This window comes from Cupressus sempervirens, chromosome 1 (genome assembly GCF_028749045.1).
Source record: "Cupressus sempervirens isolate cs-2001-9-10 chromosome 1, ASM2874904v1, whole genome shotgun sequence".
NCBI lineage: Eukaryota > Viridiplantae > Streptophyta > Pinopsida > Cupressales > Cupressaceae > Cupressus > Cupressus sempervirens.
Window position 1 is genome coordinate 763,300,566 of NC_143118.1, and position 20,481 is coordinate 763,321,046.

The window sequence follows — 20,481 nt, forward strand, 5'->3', positions numbered from 1 at the left end:
GTGGGACACTAATTCCTTCCATATTACATGCTAGTCCAAGAGAATCTCTATTGTTTCTTGCATTGTCTAGGATTTTTTCAGTTGACCTGTCTTCTGAGATTCTTTCTTCTCCATTTTATTTCATTATTTGTTCATTTAGATATGACTTCTTTCTTTCATCTAGTTTCCTCCATTTTTCTCGAATCTCCATTATTCTTTGTTGTTGGAAATTGTCTTGTTCTTGTACCCTAAATTTTCCCTAGAATTCCTTAGCCTTTGGATTACCCATAAAATCTAAAGTTTCAATCCCATTCTCATTGATATAGTTTTCTACTTCCAGAGGAATCTGATTCCAACTCTAATTATTACCTTTATCTATCTTTGCAAATGGGTCTTTCCCATCTTGGGGAGTTTTCCAAAACTTATTGTATTTCTTCCTAGACTCTTTTGATCTTTTTCTATATGTAGTTAGTTCCTTATATATTATTGATTCTGAAACTACTAGGGAGTTATCTTGAAAGTGAGAATTTGCCTATGATTTAGAAGCGATGGAGATTATATCATTTACCCTGTCTAGTGGTACTTGAGTAATCATGTCATTGGAGTTTTGATTTGACTGAATTCTACCCTCTGCAACTTTTGGAGTTTCTTCTTCCAGCTTTGTCATTTCCTTTTCTAGCTATGAATTGTTGTTCTTATATTGATTATTGAAGTCCAAATTTTGATGGTTGTCTTCTTTTTTTTCCTCAGATTTGTTCTGCTTGGCCTCTGTATAAATGATTGTATCATGTTCTTCCTCTGTTCTCATCATTCAAGATTGATCTTTTGTCTTGTGATCCTTATGGACTTCTTCCCATATTGTAATTTGATCACTTATGTCATTTTGAATGAGTAGAATGTCATGAGTGAGCCTCATGTATTGTGCCAAATTACTTTTGATGTCTTCTATAAATAGGTTTTGTTTGATGTATTCCTCACATTGTTGCATTAGGAGCATATTTTCTTCTATCACGTTGAATTTGGTCATACTTTGATCTATGTTTTCTTGCACTACCTGCAATATTAGTAAGTTTTTATTTATTGAAGTATGCTAGTTGTTTGCAATAAGTCCCCCTTCTTCAATTTCTTCTACATTGCGATCTTCCTTGTCTGTATAGCCTTCATAATTTGTAGCTTCCCTTACCAAACTCTCCTCTTTTTTCATCATCTCGATGTTCTTGCCTCTATTTAAATTGTAGATTGTTGTTTTGATGTTTATCATTGCAAATACTTCTTGTAAATGAGATGTTGGAGTTGGGGTTTTAAGATTAGATATTTGATGATTATCTATTTTAATATGTTGTTCATATCTAGCAATATTTAGATTATATAAGGATCTATTAGTTATTATTTTTATGGGTTGGAATTCATTGTGACCTATTTCCAGATTAATTAGCATTTTTATGTTGTTATTCTTGTTAAAATTTGCTTCTAATTCTATGAGATTTCCTAAAGAAGATCCAATCCATTTGATGATATCCAAATAATTAATTTTTGGAGGTATTTTGTCTATCGATATCCTAGTTGGAGTTGAATATTTTTTTTGCTATGGATTCATCGAAATTAGGTTCCCATTTGATAAACTTAACAGAGTATGCATTAAAGAGACAAAAGGGGATTGATATAAAATCTTCTCTAAAATGCTCGCCTAAAATGCTATTTATGAATATGGGGGTTAGGTATTACAACAGGGTTAGAACAGGGGGTACGATATCTACGGTGAGGGGGAATATAAGTATGACTTTTGATTTTTGCAAAACTAGGGTTAAGGTTGTTTTGGTGAAGCAACTATGGATGTCCAAGGGGAATTTGATTTGCTTCAAAGATTTTTCCAAGTTTATGGTTAAACTCTCTAGATGTATGCACAAGATGGTTTTTCTTTCAAATAATAGGGATCCATCCATTTTCTTTCTGTTTTGCTTCGCTCTCTATTTTTGAATACCTGATTTTTGAAAAAACATGTGGTTGTTGTTTCAACCTAGATTTTCTACCTCTTGTTTCATGGATTTAGGGTTTGATTTATTTTGGTTTGTAGGCATTGATAAAACACCAATTTGGTTACTTGTTCACAGTATCTCCTTAAAAGCATATTTGGTCTTTAAAAATAAGAATTCACCAAATTTGCTAATTTTGCGAAGAGTGTAGAGCTCGCCATTTTTCTTTAATTTTAAATATGTAGATATTAATAAATAATTAAATTACAAATAAGATATATTATAATATTAATATCTTACAATTATCAAATATTTTCAACAAAATATTATTATATAAATTATTTTATTATAAAAAATATTTTAAAGTAATTAATCATTTATTAAAAAACTAAATAATAATATCTATAAAATTTAATTAAATATTATTATAATTTTATAAAAAATACTATAACTAATCAACTTATCTATAATATATTTATAATAAAAAGTTATATCAATTATATTTTTTAACATCTAAATAATTCTTAAATACTTATTAACGATTCAACATACATAAAAAGAATTAAAAAATATAAAAATATAAATTTTTTATGATAAAATATAAATATAAAAAATTATAATTAATGAGCAATGATGATACAATAGTACTTAGCTAGCCTATGATATGATAGATATTAATGATGTTTACGAGGCTAAAGTAGCCTATGGGACCCACACAATCACCCCCTCAAGGCAGGAGCAAAACTAATCTAGCTGCAAAGTTTTGGTTAACTTGTCTCTCCTTTTGAAGTTTGATAATTAGAGTCATTGTTCTCTTCACTTGATCTTTCTCGAATAAGTAGTTGAAGTCCTTATTCTGCAATATCTCTGTATAACTAGATCTGATGTCACTATATGCCAGGCAATCCTTGACAAAGTGTTGCTCTGTCTCTACTACTCCCATATTACAAAATAAACATGTTCTATTTGCCCACTCTTCCTTTGGAACTTGCTATCTACCAGTTTCACATCACAACCCATGTGAACTAGTTTTGAGTTATGCCATCAACATTTTTGCTTTCCAATTAATAGGTGCTCTTATATAGGCCTTTTCATCATGACTAGAAGTGGTATTAAATTCTTTAATGTAATAAGATTTTTTCCACCCTACGTGCCTTGTCCATAAAATATTGCAAAAATATTCCATGACAAACTTCTTTATTTCTTTAATGTTATCCGGGCAAGTATGAATGTTGATATCCCACTTTCACATCCATTTGTCATTTTGCTTCATCCATGTGCTTTTCTGTCTAAAAAGTTTTTCCTCTACGACTAGCTTGGGCGAGCAATGTGTTTCTAAACCTTGGTTTTTCTTTAAATAGCTTAGCATCTAAACTAATGCAACGACTTCTAACGGAAAGGAACCCACATCCGCCAATAAGAGATTACATGTGATGAAGTGTTTTTGAATTCTTTCTACCTATCGTCATTTCTATTCGAACATACTACCACCTCACACTTCACATACATATAGAATAATCAGAGTGACCAACAAACCAAAAAGAGTTTTCATGGTTGTCCAATTCCATAATAATTCTGTGTTCCTACACCTGTTTTGTAAAGAATATAATGCCTTCCAACCCCCTTGAATCTTTTTTGATTTGCATGTATTCCAATTGAGTTTGTTATGAAAATCTATGCTCAAGTATTTGTACTCCTCCACAATCTCAAGAGAGTTACCCTCAAATAGGAGCTCATCCTGTATACCCCTATTCTTCTTCAGTGAGAAGATCATAACTTTGGTTTTGCTAGTTTTCACTTGCATTCTCACTTCATGATAAAAACTATCTAGTGCTTTCAAGTGTTCTTTCAAACCTTTAGCCATTCTAGCAAGTATTATGAGATCGTCTGCATATAAGAGCAATCTTATCACAAAGTGGGCCAGCTGTATCCCCTCACCATTGGTCTTGTTTATCCATTCTTCTAACTTGTCAATATAGAGCCCAAATAATGTTGGAGATAGCGGACACCCTTACTTAACTTCGATATTGCTGCCAAAATTCTCTGATAGCCCTTCCGTCATTCTGATTTTAGCTTTGACCTGCTCATACAATCTGTGAATAACAGACCTAAGTTCTTTAGGAACTTCCAACTCTTCCATTCTGTCTTAAAATTTGTTATATGACACTGTGTCAAATGCTTTTTTAAAGTCCACAAAACGACAGAAACAAGTCCACAAAACCACAGAACCCTGAGCCCCTTGAGTGTCCCAAACTTTCTCTATAAGAATGATGCCGTGACAATAGTAAAATGTTTCGGTCTAAATTGCCCTTTTGCTCTTATGCCTTTTGATTCAGCCCATTTACTGGTTTTTTCTTCTACCATGATGTACGGCAAATCTTTTCGTGCCAAGTCAAAATTTGGTAGCAGCAGATTTTAGAAATAGTCGACTGTCAAACATGCACAATATATTCCGGGAGACTTGCTAAGATTATGTCGAACCCATTCCATAAAATTCCTGCTCCAGACTGCGAAGTCGGCATGAGATAGTGAGAAAATAAAGCGCGAGCAAAAATTTCTAAACACCAGCAAAAGATGGTGAAAGAGAAATATTTCTCAGTAGTTGCACAGGAAAAGGGAAAATTCATCTATCGAAAATAATAGCTTGTTCATTTATGGAATTTGTCTCGCATCAATTCTAATTTCGGAGAGGATTTACAGAGGTATGGTTAGCTTAAACTTCCTTTAGTTTTCTTTTCGTAATCCAATAATAGGGCAGGATATAATCTATATAAAGAGCCTCTGAAAATTCATAAAATCTGTTATAATCCATTGAAAAAGTAGCTTGGAATATCAAGAAAGCTTTTGGCTCATAGTTTTAAGCAATAATGGGTTTTTTGAGCTTATTGGCTGTGTTTGGGTGGATTATGAAATTTAAAAAATGAGATTTACCGTCTTCCGAATATAATTTTACCGTAAATCATCGATAATAGTCCGCAAGCACACTGCATTAGTTAATGTAAGGGTTTGGCCCCTGTGAACTACAGTTGGTAGATGCTCGCGTTACATGTTTTAGCGTGAATGCGATAGCCTATAGGAATGGTTGTCAGCTGTTTGGACACATCGTTTGTTTCATGCGAAGCAATGGATGTAAATCTATCTATATGTATGTATGAATGTGTACATGTATGTATTATTTACATATATCAAAGTAATATTTTCCTTTTCTATTATCTCATATCACAAACTTTATATGATGGAAGTATATATAGATTAAACCTGTTGGGATGTTGGCCTGAGAAAATTCTATATATCTTTTTTCTCCTCTGTGTGTATTCTTTCTGAAAGGATGAGTGTCTGCCCAGCCAAGACATGTATGTATTATTTACATATATCAAACTAATATTTTCCTTTTCTATTATCTCATATCACAAACTTTATATGATGGAAGTATTTATAGATTAAACCTGTTGGGATGTTGGCCTGAGAAAATTCTGTATATCTTTTTTCTCCTCTGTGTGTATTCTTTCTGAAAGGATGAGTGCCTGCCCAGCCAAGATATTGCTGAAGTAAGAATTGGTCACCCCACTTGGGCTTGGGCAAGAAGTACTCGGCCACCTTGATCTGGGAAGATCTATGTCACTCAATTATGCCACAAATCCATAAGGTGTTTCATGGCGGCCTTTGTTGTGTTATCAGCATGTTCAGCTTCTAGCTTAGCACCCATGTTCTAAACTGCTTGCATGTACTGACTCAACTTCTATAGTTTTGCAAGATTTGACTGATCTTCGGAGGTTATGAGTGGTTGTGATGGTTGAAGTAGAATATGAAGTGTCTTGTTGCCAACTTATGCTTCATCTTCCTCCCTCTTTGTATGATAACAGTCATAGCTAATCTTTGTAGTTGGTCAGATGAGGAGATCAATAACACACATTTTTTCTCACATATAATGTACGGAAGTAACATAATACAAACTTGCTATAATAGTTCTAGTTCAGCTCTCAATTGTCTTCTCTGTTTTCCTTGTTCTTTCGCACCATGCATATTTAAATCTCTATTATGTACATACTTGTTCCCATGCATAACCTTATTGAATCCAATTGATTGGTTTGTTTACTAGATTTTACCTTGGGTCCTAAACCAATGTTATTAGAGCTACATTGCTTCATATTGTTTCCAAGTGATATTGCAGTGGCTTCTAAAACTTTGTCTCTAATTGTGTGCCCACTCATATGGGGTCTAATACTGAGAGTCGGGGCTAAATCTTGTGACCCTTTGTCATAGTGTCCTACACATGGTTAGGCAGGAGATAAATCACTAATGAAGCCACCCCTAGAGATTTCCTAGAAAATGGTAGAGGACACATTGTAAAGACAGTGAGAAGAATTGGAGGAACATCATGCCTGTGAAAGAGTGTGTATTGTTGGTAAATTCTTGCTGCTCTTCAGATAGGTCCAAAACCTTCCAATTCAGAGCAACTGTTTGGTGTTCACACTACATACATGGTACAATTCGATCTAGATATTGTTGAAAATGTTGTCACTGATGTGAAATAACCTATTCATGTCTTGGGCCCTGGGGAATTTTATTTACCTATGTAAGTGGTGGCTGATTATATATTAACAGGAAAGCATACTGGCCGATTGCATTGAGAAATCACTGTTGAAGAAATAAGTATAATGTTTTGATAAAGGCTAAGTACCTAGTGTTAGCATCCACAACAAGACACTGATTCTTTGGAATGTTCAGCCCATTTAGGGAAATTAAATTAAATCAAATCTACTATTAATAGGTTGTCCGTTTTGAAGAATTGTCTCTTTTGGGAGGATTGGTACTTTTTGAATAGTAGCTGCTCTTGAAGAGGAATGACATGCTATAAGAGGAGGATAAGATGGGTGTTGGAATGCAAGTAGAAAATAGGATATATCAGTCCATTTTCAAAGCAGAATTAATAACAGTGGACACATAAATATGTTTAAACAGATTTGAAAAGAGGATCATATGTAGAATTGTGAAAATGATATACTTGCGAGTATAATTGTACACGGGAATGTATGCATGAGCAGAACTGTGAGAGATAGAGGATGCGAGAGTGGGACAAGGAGATATATCATTTTAACTCAAGCACCCTTGCATGACAAAAAGAATGAATATATAATAAAAACAGATTTGTGAGGAAGGCATATGTGATCACCATAAATTGAAGGAGCAAATTCAAGAAAGGGAAATATTTTGGAGGTTGTTGCCTCGTACAGAAGAGGTTGGCACCTCAGATTGGTGTCTTTTTCTGAGTTGGTGGTCACTTGTGAGGATTGGTGTGTCCAATTAGTTGGTGCCTTCAAAGGATAACAAGGACTGGTTTCTCCAATAGGTTGGTGCCTACAAAGTTTGTAATAAATTCTATATAATCAATCTTTGCTGTGGTTTTCTTCTAAAAAGTTTTTCACATAAATGTTGTGTTCTTAATTGTTGATGTTGTGCTATTGTTATTACTATGGTTGTTAAGTTGAAAATTTAAAAAAGATTGTCTTATACTCATTCACCGCCCCCTTTGAGTGTAAAGCTTGAGCTCATCAAACATCCCCATGTTTGAAGGCAAGATAGATGCAAATTCCTTGAATAATTGGCTTAACCTAATTTTTTCATACTATGTGGTTAATCTTTTCTCTAACCAAGGAAAGATTCCATTCAATCTTCTTCAATTTTCTCTTTGCGTGAAGAAATGGTTGTTTATTGCTACATTTGATAAATTATATGCATAAAATAATAACAAGGATGGCAACACGTACCAAATACAAGAGTAAAAATGTCTTTGTTTTCTCATAAACTCATTACAGAGAAGAAGAGCATCGATGGTCTGCCAAGGATTACAATTCATACAACTACACCATACTACCTTGCTTGGCAGTACACAACATATTTAAAGGACCCAACGATACCAAGAGGGACACAACCATTAACCAATCGACACTCACAGCGGCTCGAGTAATAATACACTTAACAAGGACAATTACCACATTCACGATAACCAATATAATTAAACATAGCAATAGGCATTGTATGCTGATTACATCATCCCTCCTATCACCTCCCCCCCACCACCTCAAGAAAAAAATAAGATTCCAGACGACGAGTATACATCAAGTAATATTTGGGAAGACTAGTGGAAAGACTGTAGACAATGTCTTGTACTTTGCAAACTTAACACCGTAGTATACTTAAAAAATCAAATGGGGTCCCTAGTGGGGTCAAGGAGCAAGGCCCCTTGTGGGGGTCTGGGGTAGCGCTCAGTAGGGTTGAGGGGTAGCGGCCTCAGCAAGGCTACGGGGCATCGCTCAGGGTGTGGTCCCTTTCGTGATATAGGGCAAGGTTGAGGGGCAATGCCCCTACCGCCAAGACCAAATGAAGACCTTTAAATCTGCACAGAACTCTACTGTGCGTATCATTTTTGTGACTTTTTAGGATGCAGTGAATAATGTTGAAGAAGCCCAAAAGTTGAGATCTCATGTCAAAATTATGATGCAAAAGTTGTGGAAGTTGTACGATTTTGAACTTATAATGCCATTGCACCCAATGGCTTGACCACATTATAGTCCTGCCAAGGTGTAATGCTACTGCCAAGTCCTTCACGAACATACTAGACCCATTACTTGTACAAAGTACTCGATGCAAAGTAGTTGAACATTGTATGACAAAACCAAGGTTGTCTTTTGTGCCTTGTACGACATAGATGAGTGATAGTGAGTTTAGTTTTGTCCTCTCTACCCAGTAGGAAAAACCCAAGGGATAGTGCATTGAGTGCTCTCATACACTGTACGACAAGATTGCAAAATGTGTGAGAAACCCTGATCTATGTTGTACAATATGCGACAATGATAGTGTTGCACACTATGTTACTTGAAGTTTCTAGGACGAGGGGATGGGAAATAGGTTTCTGAGATGATTTTTTTCCCTCGAAGCAGGGGACGATATTGGGAATAGCTATATAAAAAATAGGGAAAATTCAAAATATATTGGGAAATGTTCAATGTTCATATAAAAACATGAATAAAGTATGCTAATATAAATATAGAAACTTAACATATAATGTTTGTGTTAAATAATTTAACACATGACAGTGGAAATCAAACAAGTTATCAAAACTGAAACATTAATTTTATGGGACAGCCAAGGCAAAGGTTTTTGGAAGTTTCTAAGTTTCCGGGATAGGTCAAATCTTGCCGGAAACACATATCCCAATTTCTCATTTAGAGGAGTCCGTACATTGCTTTGAGGGATCCATATGCCATATATTTGCCTCAAATTTCATGGGAAATGCCATACTGCAGAGTTTGTATGTCAGGAGTCTGTATGCCACGCAAAAAAGATGCTTTGCATGTGAGTGTTTGCGATTGATTGACAAAGTCAGTTGGCCGTATAGTAAGCATTTTAGCGACTGTGAACTTGCCATATAGACCAGATTGTACGTTGTACATGAGTTACAAGGATTGTACAACGACAATAACTTCACATTCTATACTAGAGTTCACAAAAACTATATAAAATCTTTATAAGTCCACATGTAGTGAACAAAGTTGCCGTACATGTTGTATAGTGATGGCAACGGAGTGGTAGTATATGTTATAACTTGTATAGTGCAATGATGTTGACACTTCCCAATTCATGCAAAGAGTATTCTACTTTGTATGGAGGTTAGTGGGTGAACTTCTCTAGCCATCAAAACTACCTTCCACTGCTTCTGCCAAGAATAAACATTCATTTCTCGAGAATATGAATTAAGTAATGACCTCTTCCTAGTTTTCATTATTTTTTCTTTCCATTTTTCATCTCTCCTGATTTCCTCCTTTTCCTGTGAATTTCCAACTTGAATTGGGTTTCCGTTGACCTTCTTTTGTACTCTCACATCTATAGTCTATAACTTTAGAAGATTGCTCTTCACAAAGAGTTGCGACTTCAAGGAAATTACACATTTAGGGGGATGCCTCATAGTGCTCCATTTGCTAGTGAAATAGTCCATTCAGGGAACTTGTTTTGTCTTCAACAAAATCTTCTAACTCGAGCACCCATACATCGTTTAATTCCATGGCTTTCCTTACTTCATTCATACACGACTCTTCATCTTTAGACTTTGATTCAAATGATACCAACTTTGCTCATTGCTTGATTTCTTAGGTTGACAATGTACTTCTTTACTCTTGATTGAGAGTGCATTCCTCTTCTAATTGTTGAATACATTGGCATACCTATTATACACACACACACACACACATACCTACCTATTATATACACATACACAGTTAGAAGTGTACCCTTTTGAGCCTTCGTTGTGCTCAACCAACCCCTCCCAAGAAGCGTGTCATACGTTGTGATGTCCCCTTTTTGAAATATGATATAATAATAAATAATAATAATATTGAAATATGAAAAGAATATAAATAAAATCTAAATTAGAATATAAAAGAGTTAAGTTAAAAAGGCAAGAGCCTACAACACAATGGTAACTTGTGAGCCTCTCATGTGGGAGGTCTTGGGTTCAAATTCGCATAACACATTAAAATAATTAATTACAACAAATAACTAATCTAGGCTTCGACTATTTACCGATCAAAAAAAAGAAAAAAAAAGAGTTAAGTTAAAATATAATTATGGTCAAAAGGGATGAAATGAAAAGGTATGACTCCCTCAAACAAAGATATAAAAGGGAGAAAATAATGGAGAAAAGAGGAAAGAAAGGACGTGGGCACTAAGGAAGGAGTAATGGAAGAAGATTGGAGTGGAAAGAATCAATGAATGATTGTGACTCTTTTAAAGGGCATAAAGGATGAAGGGTTGTAACTCTCTCGAAAGGTTGTGATAATGAAAGTTTGTGACTCCCATCACGAAGATATGAATAGGAGGGAACGTTATTTGTTGAAGGCATGGGTGAAGAGATCATCATAAGGAAGGTAATCATAGTGATTTTTGATATGCATAAAGGTAGCATAGGAATCAAGGAAGGATCAATGGAAGCAACTTCCAAAGGGGCAGCAATGACGGAGGGTTGTGACCCTTTTGAAGGGTGGTATTTGTGAAAGAGTGTGGCCATTGGAAAGGTTAGACATGGCGAATATGTGGACCCTTACGCACAAAAGATATAAACGGGTAAGAAGGATCAATGGGGAGGAATAGAGGTTATAAAATATATCTAATATTCTTCACAACGGTTTAATGTCCCTTATATAAGATGTTATTAAATATTGGGCAATTTCTGCAATTCCTCATGTTTACAGCTCCATCTATTCTCTATGATTGTGCTATGTAATGGAGAATATGAATCATGTTCCCAAGTATAATGTTTCTTCTATGACAATCATGTGAGTGGCTTCTATTGTTCCTTGCAGGCCTTAATGAAATTTGTATTAACATCACTAATGTCTTTTGTTAATATAATAGTTTCTGGTTTATATATCAAATGCTATTTATGCATACTTATGTTGGAGATTATTGATTCATAAATAATGGTTGTCACGTGTGATAGTCAAGAGGGAAACCTCACTTACAAAATCTTTGTAGTAAATCTGAATTCTTTACCCGCTGTTTTGAAGGAATAGATCTGTTCACCGATGCACTAATTCCCTTTTGAGTGGGTATGCACCTTGGCATTTGAAAAGATGATCTCCTTAATGACTCACAAATTGTTTACTTATTTCACTCATTAATTACTAATATTGATGCCTGTGAATTCTTCTTTGTTTCTGATAGGATAAAATTGATGTTATAGTGACCAAGCTTCACACATAAACATGCCCACATCAAATGAATTATATCTGCAGCATGTCTACCGTATAGGGTAAATAGATACTTATTGCATTAAGAGACTAGAATGTAACACATAACAAGATAATACTCTATTCATATAAGCAGAGTATACAATCACGAGTACAATGATGTTTCATAAGTCCATTCGGACGATGTACATATATGTCCTGAAGGGGTGACTCAACCGTTACGCAACCTTTTAGACACTAACTAATCTCGTTGGTTGTAGTATAATTTTACTGACAACATCATCCCCCTCAAAAGAAAAGTCGTCTCCAGATGACAAAATAGAGCAACTAAACTACTAAGTACATCAAGACAAGAACTGAGAATGGTGCGCCCCTGGTGAAGTGGGTGTAGTAGCCGTCCTTTGTGCTCGTAACTCGTTTAGCTGTGCCTGCAACTCGTGCACTTGCTATGTTCGAGTGTTCAAATCCACCTTAGCCTACATTGGAAGCTCTAATGCTCTCTTCATCATCTTAGCTATATTTCAGAGCTCCACCTCTTTTGCATTCGACTCCCTCTTCGCGTCCCCAACTGAGATACGAATGTTGCCTTCTCTTATTCCCTCTCAGCAATGATTGCGCCCACTCTATCTCCCAAGCTGACTGTTGCGCGACTAAACTGGCTTCTACCATGACTAACTTGTACTATATCTCGTGTCAAATTCTCAACTCTGCTCTCTACTACAAGCTTCTTGGTAGTCCACTCTTGTCACATCTTTGGGGTCTCTATGTTCAGCCATCCTCGTGCCTCAAAACATACTGAGAAGGCCACTGGACAACCAACCCGCATGAATGACAAAACTTGCTCCAACTCCTGCACTACTGCCTCTAAAGCATGCGCCTGTGCTGAAATCACTACTTGACGACCTCGAGTCACCATGTCCGCTCAGTACATCTCAACACCCTCCCTTAGAGTTGTTGAGGGGCCTGATGATGTGGGGTCCTCCGTGGCCATCGCCGGCTACTGCTTCTAATATCCTCTTTGCAATTCTTCTCGTCGGAGGTGGGGGTGGTAGCTCAACTGCAATGGTAGGATGACTCTCCTTTGGTGGGGCTAGAGGGTCCATCGCCTGAGATACTTCTTTCATAGGTGAGAGAGTGCTAGATGTCGGTGTTACTGGTCTAATGCTGAATCTCCTACTCAAGTACACACTCAAGTTCCACTCACTCAAGTCCTGTGCTGCAGTACCCTCACTGGTAGCCAATAATGCATTATCTATAGTGACCATCGCATTGGATCCCATTGCCTCCAATTTGACCTGCAGTGTCCCTGAACTCTTAGGAACCTCTTGTGTTGGTATCTCCATCACCTCGTCTGGCAAGGCTATAGGCAGTGATGGGTGGGACTCTGTTTGAACTGTAGCCACGACCTCCGGAATGGTCGGGGTTGTTGCAATCGACTGAGCCGCTACTATGATAGGGGTCATCACTATTGGTTGTTTAAGCTGTCCAAATCCTAGGATGTGTGCACTGAGCGTACTTATAGGGACCAAATTTGTTGTCATCGAGAGTGCATGCTGTGGGAATAGCAACAATGTCGTTGTAATGACTTCCACCTCTTCGTCATCCTTTTCATCCTCTTCCTCTCCATCAGTCTCACTATTTTTAGATGATGTCTCATGCTCCTGTTTGGGTCGCTTTTGCTCGACCGTGGCCTTTTGCTCATCTGGTGGGTCTAAGCGTCTCCACTACATGATGGGGGGGTCACGTGGCACAAGCGGGCCAAGCTTGACCTCCAACTTGTTAAGAGGAATCATCTGCACTATCGCATCCAGGAATAATCCAATAGCGTAGTGGGGCATGTAGAATGTCTTGTGCTGAAGCGTCATGAACTCATACACTCATTTCGCTAGTAATTTAGCCTAGTTGTATACTCTCTTGTTTAGGATCCCATTCATCATTGCTACCTACAGAAAGGAGATATCAAACGTGTGGCTCGATCCCGTGAGCTTACTCTTAACAAGGTCCATGAGCAACACCAATGTCCTTCTTGGATGTTAGAGTTCTTCAGCCCTCTGCCCTTCGAAGTGTCCATCAATGTTTCTTTTTCTGGTTGAGATAATGTGTCGCATACTTAGTCTACCAGGTAGGCTTACTTAGTCTACCAGGTAGGCTTTTGTTTCGGCTCAGCTTCTTTGGCTTGTTATCAATTTTCTTGCCTCACTCTGCATGGTCAGGTGTTCCAAATACCCTCGTGAAGTCCAGTGCTCTAAACGAGATTGCCAAGTCACGCTCGAGGTAGGAGAATGAACTGGTTCTAGAGAACTGGTCATAGGTTTCTACCATCATGTGCAAAAAGCCCTCATAATCACGAATGCAAAAAACTGACATTTTTATCGCCCACTCTACTTGCGCCTTTTTGATGCTATTCTTCACTAGATGGTCTTTGGGCGTATCTTGCCACCATCTCCTACATTTGACTCCATTCAAGCCTTCGAAAGAAATGTTTTGTAGTGTGAGGTGCACTGGTGCAACTGCCAACTGTGTTGTTTGTTTGCCCTTCTTTTTGTTTGTGCTTGTGCGTGTGCCTCCTGCAACCAGAACACCTGAAGGCAATGTCTTCACATTTCGATTCATCTTTGCGCAATCCTCCTCCAATCTCTTCTTCTAGGCTCTCTTCCCAGGCGACTCCATAACCGTCTCTTCTTTTTTCTTTTTGTTTGCCAAAAACCAGTTAGGTTTTTCATACCTCACTAGCTTCGTACAACTCCTTGGATGAAATTTATATTGACCTAATAATCTGTACGATTCTACCTTGCGTGAGACTCCGTATGTTGCTGAATGAAGGCCATACTGTGTGCTTCTCTAGTATGAAGGCCAAACTGCTTGCTTCTCCAGTGCTCAACGCTTTTGACCAAGACCAAGTCGTGTAGGTGCTCGTGGTGATGATTTGTGGCTAATGTGTGTAGTGCTTGCGTGGTCGTACGGTGCACACAGTTATAAATGGATGTAACCTATGTTGTTTTCCCACCTCTCAGTACCTTTGTTAATTCTTCTGCCCTTTCTATTACCTTCTTTCCACGTAGTGTTCGTTTTTACTTATAATGCCAGAATACTATACGATGGCTAGAAGGCTTGTTTGGTAATGCATTTTCATCATGGTCGTATGGTCGTACGGTCACCGCATTCTATTACCCATTGCTTGCAATCAGTGCTCTCTCCTGTCGTATGGTACTTGCAATCACACTTTAGACATAATGCTTTCACCTGTCGTATGGTCTACTTGTAACAACCCAATCTCCAAGCCGTATGGTGTTTTCTCCTTCCCTTCGTACGTTGCACTTGGTAGCCGTACGTTATTTTAAAACTTGGCTTTTTACATATTCTCCCTTGTGGCCATACGACCGTACGGCGTAAACCTCTCATGTTCGTACGGTGTTCGCACAGTGTGCATTTAATAGTCCATATGGTGCCTTTAGCACGTTTCCCCAAGTCTGTATGGTGTCTTTAGCATCTTTTCTCAGGTTTGTACGATGTCCTTAGCTTGCTTTTGATGTTTTATGATCTCCTTAGAGGAGTATGAATTATCTCTATTATTATTAATTTTTCACATTTGATTCGTCCAGGTATCATCATTTCCTCAAGCGTCATTCCTCTAATGGTAAATTTGTAGCTTTGAACCATTTACTGGGTCGGTCACTTCCTTCCCGTCCAACGTCCATAGTTTTATTGCTCCATTATCTACCACTTCACGAATCTTATAGGGTCCCACCTAGTTTACTTTGAATTTGCTAGGTTTGATCTCATTCTGCCCGTTATATTTTAATACCAGTTGTCTTAGTTGGAACTTGTTTAGTTTCAAGTGCTTGTCATGCCAAACCTTGCGCCTACAAGCATATTCAGGTTATACAACCTCTCCCTGAGACTTAAATGTCTCCTAATTTGTTTTCAATCGCTATTCGCAAACTCGGTACCTAGAACTCTGTTGGTACTACGACCTATTGACCACATTAACTGAAATGTAGTGTGTTCTGTGGTAACTTTGTAAGAGGTACGGTATGCCCATAATGTCGATGACAACTTTTCCTCCCAATCTTCACATTCAACTATGCAAGACTTGTAAATTATTGCAACCAAGATTTTATTTGTCGATTCCGCTTGCTTGTTTGCTCTCGGGTAGTATGGGCTTTGACAGGGAATGGTAGATTTTGAATTCCGTAGTGAGTAGTCAGATGACATGGTTGAAAAAATGTCCCCCACGGTCACTTGTTAGTTGTATCAGGATTCCATACCTCATAATGATTTTTTCGTAGATAAATCTTGCTATGCTCAGTGTAGAGTTTTTTGCTAGGGCCCGTACCTCTACCCATTTTGTAAGGTACTCAGTTGCTACAACAATGTCTCTACATCTCTGAGCTTTGCTTAACTTCAGTGGCCTGACAAAGTCCATCCCCCACCGTTCAAATAGTTCTTGCGCATGTAAGGGGTTCAGAGGCATAAAATCCCTCTTTAGTGGCTTCTCGACTCTTTGACATGTATCACATGCAACGACCCACTCCTTGTCATCGTTGTGCACGGTTGGCCACCACAATCTTGCGAGAAGTATCTTGTGTGCAGTTGTGTCTGATCCTATATGTCCACTTGCGGGCCCTTCTTGTGCTTCTTTCAATGCTTTCGGTATTTCTTCTTCCAGAACGCATTGTCGTGGAATCTGGCCGGGTCCCATCTTGTATAGCACCCCGTTGATCAACAAGAATGTTCGACTTCTCAGCACGAGTTTCCTCCTTTGGTTTGGTGGCATTTCTCTAGGGAATTGTCCTGTTGAAAGATACTCCCTGATACTTGCGTACCAAGATGGTAGTATGGCGATCTAAAATACTTGTGCATCCGGAAAGTCATCATTGACTTCCTTCGGAGGTTCTCTCGAATTGATCCTGGATAGATGATCTACACTCAAGTGGCTTTTCCTTGGCCATACCACAATTTTAAATGTGAATTCCTGCAAGAGCAGTAACAATCTACTTATCCGTCCTTGAATGATCAGTTTATTTATGAGATATAGTAAGGCTTGATGCTCTACATAGCACATGAATGGGGTAGCCAGTAAGCAATGTCTGAACTTCTGTACGATGTACACCATTTCGAGAGCCTCTTGCTCCATCGTGCTATAATTCTTTTATGCTTTTGACAAATAATCTACTTGCAAAGTATACCAGGTGGTCTAATCCGTGATCACTTGTTTGTGCCAGCGTTGCTTTGATTGCGTAGTTTGACGCATCGACATGTACATGGAACTCCTTGTCCCAGTTTGGATAAGCCAAAATAGGTGTTGTGGCTAGTCGTGTTTTCAATCCCTGAAAGGCTTCATCTTGCTCTGTTTCCCATTTGTAGGGTTCAACTTTGCAAGTTAACATGTCAAGAGGGTAAGATATTTTGGCGAAGTTTTTAATAAACCTCCTATAATACCCTATGTGTCCTAGAAATGATTTACTTCAGTCACATCTGTCAAAGGTGGCATTTCCAGAATTTCTCAGACCTTATCCAGATACGTCTTCAATCCTGCCTTGCACACGATGTGTCCCAATAGTTTTCCCTGAGGTACCATAAATCTGCACTTCTTAGGGTTTACTAGTCATGCCCGTCTGCATATTTCTATACATTCCTTGAGTGCGGTCAAATAGTTGTCCTTTGTACTAAAAAATGACCAATCATCCAAGAACACTTTGAAGTTTCCTATCGAGATCTTATCAAAGATGTGCATGATGATCCTTTGAAACGTTGTTGGTGCGTTACACAGACTGAATGGCATCCTATTGTAGGTATACAGTTTGTCTTCCACCACAAAGGTTGTTTTGAGCTTAGCTTCCTCTGTGATGGATATTTGGTTGTAATCGAAAAATCCATCCATGAATGAGTATATTTCATGCCCCGCAACTTCCTCCAAAATACTATTAGTAAATGACATTTGGAATGGATCCTTAATTGTTATTGCATTCAGACAGCGAAAGTCTACTTGTATCCTTATTTGAGTGGTATCCTTTTTCAGTGATATCACAATTGGGGATACCTTCTCACTTGTTTGTACCCGAAAAATAATGCTTGCATCAAGCATCCAGTTAATTTCGTCTGTGACCTGTGCAACATAGTTTTTGTTTATGTAGTATGGTCACTTCCGTATTGGTACTGCGCCTTGTATTAATGGGATGCGGTGGACACACAATTTTGGCGGTACCACCTTCAGGTCTTTGTATGTCTACGCGAAAACATCATTTTACTCCATGAATATCTTAAATGCCAAAACTTTCAAAATTGGATTCCAGTTGTCTCCCACAAATATGTTTTTTGGATGAACCTTGTCTCCTAAGTTCACTGTCTTCACCGTGGGTTCTTCATATTTAATAGGCTTCTCGTCCCTAAATGTACGTGTAGTTGTTTCATCTATCTGCACCTCCCCTTCTTTGACTTCTCTGTATTCCTTGGAAATTCGTTCTTTTCCTCTCCCTTATTTCCTTCTTCAACCCCTAACATGTGACAGCTTAGAAAGAGTTCATAGTCCTCCATTTGCCAATGGAGTAGGCCATTTACGAAGTCCAAGTCGTCATCGTCGAACCCTCCTTCCAATTTCAAGATTCCTTCTTCGTTGGGTTCCAGTCTTTTCTTTCCTTCGTCGTCTCCTTCTTCACCTTTGGATTTTGATGACGCCGCCTCTTCTCCCACCATCTGGGTGTGTAGGTCAATTACGAACCTCCGACCTCCTCTTTCTATGGACAAAGTGTTTCCTTTCCACTCGTGTTTCACCTTTGCTTGTACTAGCCAGCCCCTTCCGAGGATGGCGTCATACCCTTTCCTTCTCAACAGAATGACCACGAAGTCGAGTAAGAAAGGTCGTGTCCCAATCGTTACAGTTTGCGCCATTAGAGTTTTGAGGGGTTTGATTCTGTGTTGATTGACGGTAAACAAGTGGAATGTAGACGACCATAGGGTTGGTTGTTCCAACTTCCTCCATGTTTCTTCAAGCAATACATTTACGCCCGATCCTCCATCTGCGATGATGGCCGTGAGGATAGTTCCCAGAATACCCATGTCAACTATTGCAGGGTGTCTTCTTGTATTCAGCAGGAGTAACATTGGGTCTACCGTGGTCGTTCCATTTCCACTGTGTGTTCTTCCTTAGCTTGTCCACTGCCTTCAGTGATGGTGTCATGTTTAAGATTGCTGTTCGTAATCGAGGCATTGCAAGAAGAAGGTCGTTTAGTTTCATAGGCATCTCAATTTGCATTACCTGCCGTATGATGTTTTGTTCTGTCTGGGTTCTTCTTGAAGTGCCAATAGTGTCCTTCATTTGTGTTTTTCAGCCTCCATCTCTTTTTCTATTTTTGTATTTGCCGGCTGCACCCTTCTCTTTTCCTCTTCCTGATGTGCGTATGTTGCCTTCTTTGCTTGTGCGCAAGTGATTGCTAATGCTTCTTCCTCATATCTTTCTATGGTCAACAAGTTCACCTTGGGTTTAGGGCATTTTGAGTCATCGTGGTCTCCAGGACCACACCATCTGCACAACAGTTGCGGTGTTCCCTTCATAGTACAGTCTCCGGCAACGATGCCAAATGTTTACTGTATAGGGTAAATGGATACTTATTGCATTAAGAGACTGTAATGTAACACTGAACAAGATAGTACTTTATTCATATAAGAAGAGTATACAATCACGAGTACAATGATGTTTCATAATTCCATTCTGACGATGTACATATATCTCCCGAAGGGGTGACTCAATTGTCATGCAACTTTTTGGACACTAACTAATCCCGTCGGCTGTGGTGTAGTTTTACCAACAACATAGCATGATTGATAGTCTTCGCTTTAGAACTATACTCAGCCCCATCAAAATCATCTAAGAAACTTTATCAGTCATTGACACTATGATTCTTCTATTTTGCCCAAATTGATATTTTTGTTATTCCTGTATGTTGTTGTCTTCTTTAAGTTTCTCAATTTCTCTACTTTGGATACTACCACTATGCTTTCAATTTCTATATCCCGTGTATTCTGCTTGCTGAATATATCACACTTCTGAGTTTTGGATATGCTGAAAATTCGATACCCCTCCTTTGGTGAGATGAGCGTTTCTTTAATACTCAATAATGTTACTGCTTAAAACTAATATATGTTTGTGTACGATCATTCTTCAAAACTAGCGTCTCTATCTTTCATTGTTGATTGTGTGTCTTCTGATCACTTCCTTATTTTTCATTTTAGTTTCTGCGTCTCTCCTATATTATTTCCTATCCAATGCCTTGGCTTTCTTGACTTGTACCTGCATCTTGGTAGTTTTTCTCTTGCTTTCGTATTTAGTTCTTTTTTTTGCCTCTGATTGATATATTATAGAATGGTGAATAAGAGTCCATTATTAAATCTCTGATTCCTGTTCGCTGCAAGCTATCTTCTGGATTGATTATAATTGGTTGGATGAATTCAATGAGTTGTTTCTTGTTTTATCTTCAGATGTAACTCCCCTATATATCTTATATATTGAATGGACGTGATTTTTAGATGATTGACTTAACCCAATATTATATATATCATTCATAACTATAATTTATATTATTTTTACATTATATTTTGTTATTACTTTCTAATATTTAATTTTGTTAATGTATACATCATATTATTATATTAATAATAATACGATGATAACAACATAATGTTACTCATGAATGTTGTATCAATTTTCTTTCTTACTATATTTATAATATATTTAAGAACAAATTGTATTATAATTATATTATATTAATTTATTTATTTGATCT

The 20,481-nt window shown here is 37.7% G+C and overlaps 1 protein-coding gene across 1 annotated transcript in view; it reads left to right on the forward strand.

Annotated features, from left to right (window-relative positions):
- Positions 1 to 4,426: 4,426 nt before the first annotated feature.
- The window catches only part of B73 (molybdopterin biosynthesis CNX1 protein / molybdenum cofactor biosynthesis enzyme CNX1 (CNX1)), a 255,040-nt gene continuing 238,985 nt past the window's right edge, over positions 4,427 to 20,481 (forward strand). Inside the window, exon 1 of the mRNA XM_089789691.1 lies at positions 4,427 to 4,654. The gene's annotated coding sequence lies outside the window, so the exon portion shown is untranslated. The remainder of the gene's footprint in view (positions 4,655 to 20,481) is intronic.